Source organism: Moschus berezovskii, chromosome 6, assembly GCF_049115385.1.
Source record: "Moschus berezovskii isolate FMDL1 chromosome 6, NW_MosBer_1.0, whole genome shotgun sequence".
NCBI classification, from domain to species: domain Eukaryota; kingdom Metazoa; phylum Chordata; class Mammalia; order Artiodactyla; family Moschidae; genus Moschus; species Moschus berezovskii.
Window position 1 is genome coordinate 49,803,250 of NC_142465.1, and position 13,293 is coordinate 49,816,542.

The 13,293-nt window shown below is 40.2% G+C and overlaps 1 protein-coding gene and 1 long non-coding RNA gene across 3 annotated transcripts in view; one reads left to right on the top strand and one right to left on the bottom strand.

Annotated features, from left to right (window-relative positions):
• Positions 1 to 315, bottom strand: part of RAP1B (RAP1B, member of RAS oncogene family) — a 44,993-nt gene extending 44,678 nt beyond the window's left edge. Inside the window, exon 1 of one of the 2 annotated variants that reach the window (XM_088837013.1) lies at positions 146 to 315. The gene's annotated coding sequence lies outside the window, so the exon portion shown is untranslated. The remainder of the gene's footprint in view (positions 1 to 145) is intronic. The other variant, XM_055396784.2, reaches the window with a different exon arrangement.
• Positions 316 to 3,409: 3,094 nt separating this feature from the next.
• Positions 3,410 to 13,293, top strand: part of LOC148777609 (uncharacterized) — a 147,275-nt gene continuing 137,391 nt past the window's right edge. The window contains exon 1 of the long non-coding RNA XR_016037607.1: positions 3,410 to 3,552. This is a non-coding gene — a long non-coding RNA (uncharacterized LOC148777609). The remainder of the gene's footprint in view (positions 3,553 to 13,293) is intronic.

Here is a 13,293-nt window from a genome sequence, read left to right on the forward strand (position 1 = left end):
CCGCCGCCGCCGCCGCCCTGGCCCCCTGGCCGCCGCGCGCGCCCCGCCCGGCCCGCGCCGCGCCCCACCAGCGCCCCTCCGCAGGCGCCCGGCCCCCGCCCCGCGCGGCCGCCGCCGCCGCTCCCCTCCGTGGCCACGCACGCACTCCGCGAACCTCTCGCGCTGTCACCGGGGGCCCGCAGCCAGCGTCGCCTCACGCTCCCTCCGGCTCGCTGCTCCCGGCGCCACGGCGGTCCTGCCTCTCCCGCTGCTGCCGCCGCCGCCGCCGCTCCGGCTGGTTTACACGCCTGACTCTGGGCGAGGTTTGGCGGTGTCGCCTTGACGTCAGGCGTTCAGCCTCGCTCTCGCTTCCGCCCGCGGGCGGGGCGCGCGGGTGCGCGGCCCGGGAAGGGGCGGCACCGGGGGGCGGGGCGAGAGAGCCGAGAGGCGGGGCCGCTCGCGCCCCCGCCGGGCCCCTTTCGCAGCGCTTCCTCCGCGGTGTTGCTCTTCCTCCTCCACCTTGTCCCTCGGCCTCGCCTGACTTCTGAGACCTTATTGGTTTTACACTGGTGACAAGGGCTTAGAAACCGTCCGAAACTCAAAAGATGCCTTTAGTGCAAACTGTAGTTTAATCACCGACGCCACCAAACAGTTGGTGCTCGCGTATTCCTTTGTGTTGGGGAAAGTGGCCGGAGAAGTAACAGCGCTGTTACAGTGGACACCTAGAGCTCCCGTGAAGGTGCCTAGGCCAGGGCACAGTCTTTTTCATTCTTGAAATGGTTTCTCCTGAAAGGTCAGGTGTCTTAATCCATTACAGTTCTTTCCAAATTACCCCGTCAAACTCAGTTAATCAATCCATAATCCTGAACAACTTTGTACCTAAATCAACTATATGAGTAAAATAAAGCGCATATTTAAATGCATGACTCGACCACTGTAAAAGAATTACCCATAGGGGTCTTTATGATGTGACTACTGGGCAACAGAAAGCACTTTCTGTTCCAAAATGCCTCGTTTCAAAAAGGGTGGGGACTTAGCAGTGGAATTTACCACTAGTAGAGAAAAAACTGAAATACAACTATCCTTTATACAAGATGTTAGCTTTTATGAAATTGAGTTTTGGTGGACAAAAGTATTCAAACAGCAAAGTGCAGGGAGAAGTTAGGATTGGGAAGTCATTAAAGATTTATTTTTGCTTAGTCCATAGTTTAACTGGACCCTGTTATAAGGCATTCCTGAAATAATTTTTTATGAATTTTTATAACTTTGGAAGATTAGCGAAAATATGTTTTTACTCTTTTTAAGAATACTAGTAATTGAAAACTAAGTTAAAGAAATAGATAAGAATGAACTATAATTATTCTTAGTTTTTTTGTATGTAAGTGCTTTCTAGATTTTTCATGATTTAGGTTGATTGAATATGTTACATATTTTAGTAATTTGTTTCCTTAGAAAACCCTTTGAAAATGGAGATTTCAAAGGCAAGTGTCAGAGCAGTCTGTAGGAATTACTGTAAATTCTGAATGAATGAATCTCCAATAAACTTAAATTTATTAACCTTTCAATTATTGCATAAAACTTTGAAAACTCTGAAAGCCTGAAACTGAGTTCATGGGAGCAATGTTACTTGGCTATACTGTTTTTTCCTTTCTCTCTCTCATTTTAAACTCTTTGACCTTTGGGCAATTGATTTTCTTTTTTCCCCAGAAAGAGTAGGTTTTAGAAGATTGGAGCTAGAATTATTTTGAGTTTGAGAGAATATGTAAAATAGTTTAATTAAAATACATATGTAAGAAAAGAAAAACATTTGTTTTCTTCTGTTAGACTGAAAATCGTTCCACTCTTTTAGGCTATTATATCTATGCGGAGAATGCCAGACTGTACATCTTTTAAGCATGCATGTATGCTCAGTCACTTCAGTCGTGTCCGACTCTTTGCGACCCCATGGACTGTAGTCCACTAGGCTCCTCTGTCCATGGGATTTTCCAGGCAAAGATCTTTTAAGCACTGAATTCATTTTTGGATTTGAGTTCTTGAAAGCTCCTGTCACCTTGAAAACTTCGCCACGCTATTTCACTGGCAACTTTAATAGGTCATGTGTGCAAACTGAACTCATCACCTTTGTCACCAAACCAGTTTCTTCTCCTTTGTTAATTATATCATCTTTTAAATTACCCTAAATTGTCTAATTTAAATTAGACTAGACTATCAGTCTTAAATCCTGATACTCCTTTTTCTGCCTTTCCTGAAGCCATCAGTCAATTGGCACGTCTGTCAGATAGTAATTCATTTCTCCTGAGACCGCGCTGTTTGGGTTGGCATTTCTTCTTGACTCTTGGACCTCGGGGGCACCTTCCTACCTTGCCTGTGGCCTCCTATCTGTCATCCATTCTACACATTGTTGCCAGATATTACCTTAAAGCTTACTAAGCAAGCCACTCTCCTCCTAAGAGAGTATTCAGTTACTCCCCTGCCCTACTAAAATTAAAATCCTTGTATCTTATTTTTCCCTTCCACTTAAAAATGGCTTACAGTCAGAGTAGACTTCTCATCTTGCCCAGACATAGTGCTTCCCCACCTCTCTGGTGTGCAGAGGTGATTTCCTTTGCCTGGAATGCTCCTTCCTACCTCTGCCCTTCATTCAAGGTCCATTTACTTTCTCCAAGGAAGAGCATCTTTTCTGATAGTTCCAATTTAATGTGGTCTCTTCTCTACTGAATCCCCGTAACACTACTGCTCCCTTTTTTTGTCGCTTATTTTCTACCTTCCTACTAGGGCAGTGGCTTGCAAACTTTTTCTATAAAGCCAGATAGAAAATATTTAAGGTTTTGTGGGCCAGATTTATAGCTGCTCAACTCTGCCTTTGTTGTGCAAAAACAGCCATAGGATACATAAATAATGAATGTGACTATTTCTAATAAAACTTTATTTATGGATACTAATTTGAATTTCATATAATTCAAATATTTTTCTTTTTAAAAGAATCATTAAACATGTGAAAATTATTCTTAGCTCATGGCTGTAACAAAAACAGGCTGTGGGCTGCCATTGTTTGCCCGGCTGTACTCAGGGCCAGCTTTGCGGGCATGTGATAGGGCTCTGTGCTTAGAAAATCCCCATAATTGTTTCAGTGAGCTCTGATGTCACCATCTTGAAATTTTTAATGATATTTGAACAAAGAGGTCTGCATTTTCATTTTGCGCTAGGTCCCTCAAATCATCTAGTGGGTCCTACTGGTACTAGGAGATAAAGTCTATAAGATGTATATTTCTCATGTTTGGCATGGTGGTTTTCCTGTAATAGGCAGTGTTGGAGTTTCTGTTCCCTAAGTACTGTGGAATAGTGGAGAACACCAGAGTCAGAGTTCAGCTCCACCCCTTACTCGCTGCATGTGATGGTGGTGCTCAATCATTCAGTCATGTCTGAATCTTTGTGACCCTATAGACCCACCAGGCTCCTCTGTCCATGGAATTTTCCAGGCAAGAATACTGGAGTGGGTTGCCGTTTCCTGCTCCAAGGGATCTTCCTCACCCAGGGATTGAACCACATCTCTTGCATCTCTTGCTATGGCAGGTAAATTCTTTACCACTGTGCCATCTGGGAAGCCAATTAGCTGCATGAAAGTGAAAGTGAAGTCACTCAGTCGTGTCCGACTCTTTGTGACCCCATAAACTGTAGCCTACCAGACTCCTCTGTCCATGGGATTTTCCAGGCAATAGTACTGGAGTGGATTGCCATTTCCTTCTCCAAATAGTCTTGGGAAAATTCCTTAATTCTATCAAGGCATAGTTTTCTCATCTGCAACATGGGGATATATATAACCTCTGCCTTACAAAACTGTTGTAAGATAGAGAAAATAACCGTATCTTAGCTCCTGGGACTAGAAGAAGAAGAAGCTCAAAATTAGTTTTCCCCTTTCTAGGGGAAGTGGATTAATAGTGTGCTCACCCATAATTCTTGCTGTATTTAACCTGATATTATATTTCTGATTTTCTATGTATTTGCTCTCTTAAATGTTATACTTCAAATACCATTTATACCTCATTGGTTTCATTTCAATGGTCCACATAAGTAAAGGTCTTATTGCAAATGCAAAATTAGATTTTAAAGAACCTTCACATTTACAACTTTCCTAATTAACAATTAATGATTATTAGCATTAACAAGAGTCATGCTGTTTAACTTCCAATTAAGCATGGTTATCAGTAGCATTGAGAATCATTAACATTAAATATTATTAGATTATTTCATTCACAAATGGATAATATTAAAATTTGATCCTTTCAAGACACTTTGTTACAAGTTTTTCTATTGTGTAAGTGTGTACATGTGTGTGTGTATGTGTGTGTAATATATGATTATATAAATGTAGTTCTGTTTCTTTGCAACACCCTGCATAGCTGGGGTTGGAGGTTGAGAAGGATAAGAAGGCTGTTTGTTGATACAGTAGAGGAAAAACAATGACTTAAATCCCAGGCCACTTTTGTTCTGTTTTCTTGGTTCGTGATTGTGTTTCAAACTCTATGCAGTTATTTTAGAAATTCTAGCATTTAATCATGTGAGAGAACAGGCAAGCATAGTAGACCATTGCTATTATAGGAAAACAACTTAGGACTCATACTCTCCTAGGGTAGTTTGTGTTTCTCTAATATTTCTGATTTGGGGAAACCTCATACTTATATATAAGAAAAATGAGGCAGTTTGGCATGGTTTCTACTCTGTGTAATAGCTATAATAACTGCTTATTTGTCTCAAGATATATTTCAAATTCTGTCTGTACTCTATTTCAGTAGTTGTAATCTCGACCACCAGGTCTGCCTACACCACGTCAAATAACTCTTAAGAGTTCTATAATTTTGTCATTGATAATGTCTATAGTGTAAGGAACAGATTATACTTAAAATTTTTCCCCTTTCTTAAGCTATAGCTGAGAAAAACCATACAAATGAAAATGACATTCCCAGAGCCATCGTGTAAATGAATGTTGAAGCAGAAAACCACTGGAAGAACCAGCTTCACAAAATTCCCCCTGTCGTGAAACTTTCAAAAGAAACTTAAATTAAGACAATCTTCAAAAACCACATAAAAGTACTTTCAGAATTTGGGCTGTCTCCAAATCAAACAGCTAATAAAAGTATGCCAAAGATGCCCAAAAGTTAGGTGTCCTCTCAGACTATCATTATGACAGTCCTGGCTTCCATTCTCAATCACTCCCAAGTCTGGTGTATGAATCACATACTTAAGTAACGATGACCAATTCCAGGAGGTTGGTTTGAATAATCCATTATACAGATGAGAAGGCTGAAGCTTAGAAAAGCTAAGTGATCAGGGCTATATATAAAAATGTGGATAGAGTTGAAAAGTATATCTTAATTTGCCTACTTTCATTTGGCACCATACTGTCCTGTTATTCCTTTATTAAGGCTATTCTTTCAGCCAGAAAATCCCTTCTGTCTCTTTTGTAATTTTCTAAATCTTAGTCATCGTTCAAGACCTTGTGGTTTCTTGCTTCTTTGAATTTCCTTAATAATTATTGCTTGTAACACTCATTTGGTACTCATCAAACATTGCCTTACTTAAATTGTTTTTGTCTTCTCTCCGTCCTGAGATCTTTGAGAACCCAAACATATCTTACACTTCTTTGTACTTACCAAACTGCCTGGCATCACATATTAGAAATAAAAATGTATTTTAGGGGGACATCTTGCCAATCTTGATTGGATTATCCAAGCTGATTGAAGTGGATTTGTGACCTCTGGCAGTTATTTAACCTTTCAGAGTTTCTTATTAGTAATCTTTAAAATGTACATAAAAGTATTTGAAATATAGTTTTGATATTTTAAAATAAGGGATCCTGTATAAAAATGGAAGTAATATAAAGTAACAATTAAGTGGATTGGTGCTGGACTCAGATTATAAGTTCAAATGGAGTCTCCATTCATCTTAGGGAACTTATTTCTGGTTCCTGTTTTCTCATTTGTAAAAGGAGTACACCAATAGAACCTATGTTATGGTTTTATTGTGAGGATTAAAAGAGTTAACAACGCAAATAGAATAGTACCCACCACAAACTAAGCACTCTGTAAATGTTGGCTACGTCATCATGAAAAGATTCTCAATACATGTTGGTTCATACTGCATCCTCTGGCACAATAAAACTTTGTACAAACATAGTAAGAGTTCAACAAATGCTTGTTAAACTTTCCTTTTGCTTTCCTTATGACAGTCAGACATGACTTAGTGACTGAATAACGTGACAGTCCTCAGTGAAGGATTGGTTGTGTTCTAAACTTTCTTCACGTCAACAGTTTGTAACTTGAAAATATTTATGGAATGGAAACAATGCTATAAAGTTTATAGTGTGGATACCTTAAAATATGACTTGATTATTAGGAAAGGTGAAAAAAAAAAAGCCTGTTTTAATCCATTGACACTGAAAAACACAGTTCCAAAAGTACTATTTCAACTGCTACTAATCAGCATTTATAACACTTTTCCCTTAATTTTCATGGCACTTTATTCTCATGGCTTTTTCTCTCCAGCTTTCTCATCTTCCCCTTTCTATTGCTATCCCTTCTTCCTCCTGACCTTTAAGGGTTGGAGTCCCCAGGGCTTGATCCCGGGCCCTTTTCTTCTTGGATACTTTCTTCTGGGCACTTCTGGTTTTTCCTATGGCTTTGTATGCCAACTGGACATGGAACAACAGACTGGTTCCAAATAGGAAAAGGTGTACGTCAAGGCTGTATATTGTCACCTTGCTTATTTAACTTATATGCAGAGTACATCATGAGGAACGCTGGGCTGGAAGAAGCAAAAGCTGGAATCAAGATTGCTGGGAGAAATATCAATAACCTCAGATATGCAGATGACACTACCCTTATGGCAGAAAGTGAAGAGGAACTCAAAAGCCTCTTGATGAAAGTGAAAGAGGAGAGTGAAAAGGTTGGTTTGAAGCTCAACATTCAGAAAACAAAGATCATGGCATGTGGTCCCATCACTTCATGGGAAATAGATGGGGAAACAATGGAAACAGTGTCAGACTTTATTTTTTTGGGCTCCAAAATCACTGCAGATGCTGATTGCAGCCATGAAATTAAAAGACGCTTGCTCCTTGGAAGGAAAGTTATGACCAACCTTGATAGTATATTAAAAAGCAGAGACATTACTTTGCCAACCAAGGTCCGTCTAGTCAAGGCAATGGTTTTTCCCGTGGTCATGTATGGATGTGAGAGTTGGACTGTGAAGAAGGCTGATTGCTGAAGAATTGATGCTTTTGAACTGTGGTGTTGGAGAAGACTCTTGAGAGTCCCTTATACTGCAAGGAGATCCAACCAGTCCATTCTAAAGGAGATCAATCCTGGATGTTCATTGGAGGGACTGATGCTAAAGCTGAAACTGCAATACTTTGGCCACCTCATGCGACGAGTTGACTCACTGGAAAAGACTCTGATGCTGGGAAAGGTTGGGGGCGGGAGGAGAAGGGGACGACGGAGAATGAGATGGCTGGATGGCATCACCGACTCTGTGGACATGAGTTTGAGTGTACTCCGGGAGTTGGTGATGGACAGGGAGGCCTGGTGTGCTGTGATTCATGGGGTCGCGGAGAGTCGGACACGACTGAGCAACTGAACTGAACTGAACTGAACTAAGTGCCAGTGGCTCATAGGTCTATATCTCCAGTTCAAACTTCTTTGCTGAGCTCCAGATGTATAGAACCAGTTGCCTCCAGGAAACCTTTCCTTGACTGACCTCCCCAAACATTCTCTTCTTCCAGGAATCCTATCAACAAATGGTATCAGCTCCCTATAACTGAGAACTATCACTTCCCTTTGCCTTACTCCACATATCAAATTCTTCACCAAGTCCTGTTGATTTTACAGTTGACCCTTGAATAATATGGGGGTTAGAGCCACTGACCCTCCATCCAAATCATATAATTTGTAGTTGGATCTCCTTATGAGTTGGGAGGGTCCTCTAGATCCTCAGTTCCTCATGGGCAGATTCAACCAACTTTAGGTACTACAGAGCTATAGTTTTTACTCTTGGAAAAATATCTATATATAAGTGGCTCAGCACAGTTCAAACCCATGTTGTTCAAGGATCAGCTGTACTTCCTAAACCACTAAAATATGACCACTTTTCTCCATTTTCATTGTCTGGTTCATTTATGTACTTTTGCCCTTCCCTCCATCCATTCACTAAAAGTGGTCTTAATTTTTTAAAAAACTTTTTATAATGGAAAATTTCAGTTACACATAGAAGAATTAATGAGCCTCCATGTACACATCCTTCAGTTCCAACATTTATCCTAATTTTTGCCACTCTTGTTTCATCTGTCCCCTCTTTTTCTGGTTGGAGTAGTTTAAGGAAAATCCTATAAATAACTTAGTATGCATTTCCCACAGATAGGAACATTTAAAAAATATAACTCTAATGTCATTATCATGCCTAATAAACTTTAAAAAGATTCCGTAACAAAATATGATCCCCAGGCCAAATTTAAAATTTTCTGATTGTATTGAGGATAGCTCCTTACTGTTGATTTGTTCTATTTGTCATCCAAACAAGTTCAAACACAATATTTAATTGAATATTATCTTAAATGTTAAATATTATCTTAAATCTCTTTCAATCTCTAATAGCTCTCTTCCTTTTGTTGAGTAGATAACCATTTGTGTTTTTCTTTTGTGATGTGCCTTTTTTTTCATCTTGCAACTTCTGTATAAATAATATAACTTTTGGTGGGTAACTGTGGCAGAAGTTCATAGCTTTAGAAAAATTTCTATAGCTTTGATATCACATATTTATCTACAAATGCTAGACTGAGAAAATAAGGATCTTCATTTCACGTATTTATATTATGTAGAAAAATATGGAAGATGGATTGAAAACTATTTATCTCAAAATCCAGATAAGAAATGAATATACTGCATACTATAACTTATGTCATTTGCTCCTTTAAAAAATCCTTTGAGTTGGATATTTTTATCCCTGTCTTCAGGTTAAGAAATAGATTGAGAGAGGTGAAGTAAAAAATATGGGACTATGGTGTCAGTCTGAAACAGGGTCAGAATCAAAGTCCCAGACTCTTTCCCAGCGGCTCATGGTCTCTCCATCTAGCCACACTGCTATAGTGATACATTAATGAAGGGTGGTTTCAATAGGGAAAAACTATCAAAAGACAATTCTGATAGATCCTTCACCCAGCTTAAAAAAAAAAAAGAGTCCAAGTCTTACTTGAGTGTATATCAGGGGAAGTAGATTATTTTGATGTAAGGTGAATGTATGTGAGAAAGTAACTACTCAGTGTGATTCCAATAAAAATTGGTAAAAGTCTGATAAAAGTTGAACAGTGACAGAAACAGCCTTCTAAGGACATTTATCTCTCAGTGCCCTCCTGCTCTAGCTGATTCTGTCCATTTCTTTTTTCTTTTTAAATTATATCCTTTTGCCTTTTTAAGACGGACTTTAACATCATTAATATGCTTATACATTTCCTTCCTGCTTTTCTGTAGACCTCAGAACCACAGCTTCTTTTCACTGGGATCCCTTGGCCCTCCTAACTGTCTCTATCTAAATTCTCCAGTGGCTTGTCATGTCTTTAATGCCCAAGAAGGCATGTCAAAGGGCTATGTTAGCCAAGGGAGAGAAATTATGTTTAAAATGTATTTGGCTTGAAAAATTCTGTCTGTTTCACCAGTGTGCCTGCATGTTCCTGCATTTACTCCAGCTGTGAGCTAGCCTGGCCTCCTCCTGCTGTTCTCCATGCTACTAGCTTAAGATGACACAAGAATCTCCCTGAAAAATCACACATTTATAATTGCTTCATGAATAGAGACATTCACAAACAACAAACAAAAAGCAAAGAGTAACTGACCAATAGCCAAGAGAAGGAAAGTATTTACAATGTCTTGGTTAATGGGTATATTTCCCAAAGAACTGAAGGGTCAGGGAGAATAGATTATTTTGTTTCTAGAAGCATTGCTTACAATAGCCAAAAGGTGGAAGCAACCCAAGTGTCCACTGACATATAGATGGAGAAACAAAATGTGGTGTATACATACAATGGAATATTATTCAGCCTTAAAGGAAATTCTGAAACATGTTATATCATAGGTGAACCTTGAAGACAGTATTATGCAAAGGGAAATAAACCAGACACCAAAAGACAAATTTGCCTGAGTCCACTTATATGAGGTACCTAGAGTAGTCAAATTCATAGGGACAGAAAGTAAAATGTTGATTGTCAGAGGCTGGGGGTAATGGGGAGTTAGTGTTTAATGGGTACAGAGGTTTAATTTGGGAAGATGAAATTGTTCTGGAGATGGATGGTGGTGAAGGGTGCAGAGCAGTGTAAATGTATTTAATGCCCTGAAACTGCACACATAAAGGTGGTTAAATTGGTAGATTTTAGGTTACCCAAAGTTTACTATGATTTAAAAAAAAAAAACTGTTAAGAAACTGGACTCTGGGTCAGAAAACCTGTGTTCAAATTATGACTCCTTCACTTCACTTAGCTTTGAGAATCCACACTGTTTCCACATCCTGAGTTTGAGTTGCTTCACCTAAAATCTGGATTAAGAAGAGTGCATACTTAAATATATGATGGGGAGAGCAACAGTTCCTAACGAAACCTGTTTCCTCCCTAAACAAACAAGCAAAAGGTTTGTGAGAGTTAAATACAAGTCTCTCTAATATCGTTTATATTAATATGTTGCTTTGCATATAGCACTCAATCAATGTTAGACACTGTAATTTTATGATCATTTATTTACATTTAACTCACTTTTAAAGATTATACTACTTCATCGCTCAGTCGTGTCAAACTCTTTGTGACTCCATGGACTAAATAGTCCATGAAATTCTCCAGGTCAGAATACTGGAGTGAGTAGCCTTTCCCTTCTCCAGGGTATCTTCCCAAACCCAGGTATCAAACTGAGGTTTCTCACATTGCAGGTGGATTCTTTACCAGCTGAGTCACAAGGAAAGCCCAAGTTAGATGGGTAGATTTTCCTATGGGTTTTGGAAATTTACTCCAGATTTAGATCTCTTAATTATGTGGATCCAGGAAGGTGATTCAGGATCTAGATCAGCTGCGAAGGTAGCTGATCCAGAGATACTGACGAACAGCATGACATTTTGATGAGTTTGCAAAGTTTGGTGGAAAAAACAAAGGTACTGGAATCGTGTTAAAAGTATCCCTTTATGTTTGGGAAATGAAATTTTCAGCCACTTTCTCTCAGCAAGGAAATAAGCAGCAAGGAAAATAATGTTGATTTTTGAATAATCTGAAACTTGAGATCGTTTTTCAATAGTTCGGTGGCATTTGCTGCATAATCCAAGAGATACTCTCCAAGTTGCAACCACGGGGAAATTTTCTCCAGCCTGGATCATGGCTCTCTGGACAGCTGGAACTGAGGATACATCTGCTAACTTGAATAATTACAGAACCATAATTGTGAAATGTCTCAGTTTTACACTCAGAATTATGATCTCTTTGTGAATCATTTTTCATCTATGTGTGTGTGTGTGTGTGTGTAGAAGAAACAGTAGAAAAAGCTGTGAAGTTGCTGCTTTTGGAAAAGGGTAAACCTGAATAATACAAAGGAGATAGTGTGCCATGCTTTTTGCAAACAAATCCTCAACCCTTCAATGTGACCACTGTCATCATTGCATTTTTTACATTTAGAAAATTTTTTATTTATTAAAAAACATTTTTTTTTTTTTTTTGTCATCACTGCATTTAAAAGATGAGGAAACAGGCTCGGAACTTGCTGTGTGAGCAGTGAACTGGAATTTAAATGTCTATTGGCTCCAATGCTGTGTTCTTTCTCTCAAACCACCCTCTCCAAGCCAGAACTTCTTGCTGCTTGTTACTGTCGTTGGAGTTAGTGTCACTAATGGAGCTGCTCAGGTTCTGAAATCATCTTCTGGAGACGACCACTGTCCCTGGATGATTGTGATGGTGGCTCTGTTTGCCACCCACTTGCCTTCCACTTGCCTTCCCGCTAAGGCAGGAAGCTGCCACTCAGAGGAGGTGAACCAGAGGGCACAATAAAGCTCCTCTCACCCTGAAATATTTCTTCACCTCCTTCTTGACCTGAAATAGCCACTATTAAAGTCACTCAGTTTGGAAAACAAAAGGGCACTTGTCTTCAGAAAGCCCTGGTTAGAGTACATACCTGGGAGTCAGAAGCAGGCACTTCCAGTGCTTGCTCTCTCTCATTAGCACAGTTTATCACATAAGCTTGTTGTCTCCTGGAAAGCCTAGAAAGACTACTTCTTGGAAAACACTCTTGACAAGCAAGTGTCACCAGTGCTCCAGGAGCCCAGCAGGTCTGGGTAGGGATCCTGAAACCCACATAGTGATGGGGCCAACTATGGACCCTTGGACAGTGTGGGCCTCAGTCATGGCTGCCTGGGATAATGATGGTCTATTGGTTGTAATTAGTAGATACCAGCCTGAGGTACCTTAAGCAGAAAGGGAGCAGGTTAGAAGAATAGGGAGGTATCTCGGGGAATCCTGGAATTATGGGGCAACCAGGTCTCAGGAAATTCCCCTGTGGCTCAGATGGTAAAGAATCTTGCCTATAAGGCAGGAGACCCAGGTTCAATCCCTGGGTTGGGAAGATCCCCTGGAGGAGGGCATGGCAACCCACTCCAGTATTCTTGACTGGAAAATCTCATGGACAGAGGAGCCTGGTCCATGGGGTTGGAAAAAGTCGAACACGACTTAGCAGCCAAACCACTACAGATCTCAGGAAAAGAGGAACCAAGGAAGGTTCTGAGATGACAGTGGTAGTTGGTAGAGGTCCCAGCCTATAGTGATCAGTGACTTTACTTGGCTCCTGATTCCAGTATACCTTAAGCCTCAAGTAAGAGTGAGAATACTGTGTTCAGCTTAGGTGACTGTTCACAGTTGACTTGATCAGCAATGGCTGTGGGGGCAGGAAGGGGCGGGGATCTGTACAGTGACAAGTTCACACAACAGAAACAGGAACCCTCCTTGTGGGCAGTTTCCAGAGAAGAGGGGCTGGGCTAACACTGTATGAGAACTACCACATATTCCTACGATGCAGATCTTATTTGGGGAGTCATTCAGTACAGGGAGTTGCTTAGACAGAATAGTGTGAGGTGGTCAAGAGCACTGGCTCTGGAGCTGTATTGCCTGAACTTGAATACCAGCACCATCACTTCCTGGGCAACTCACTTAAGTATTCTGTGTGTCTGTTTACTTTTCTCTAGAGTGATGATAGTATTTACTACATGAGAACATTAGGATTAAATGAGTTAATACCAGCAAAGAGCTTAAAA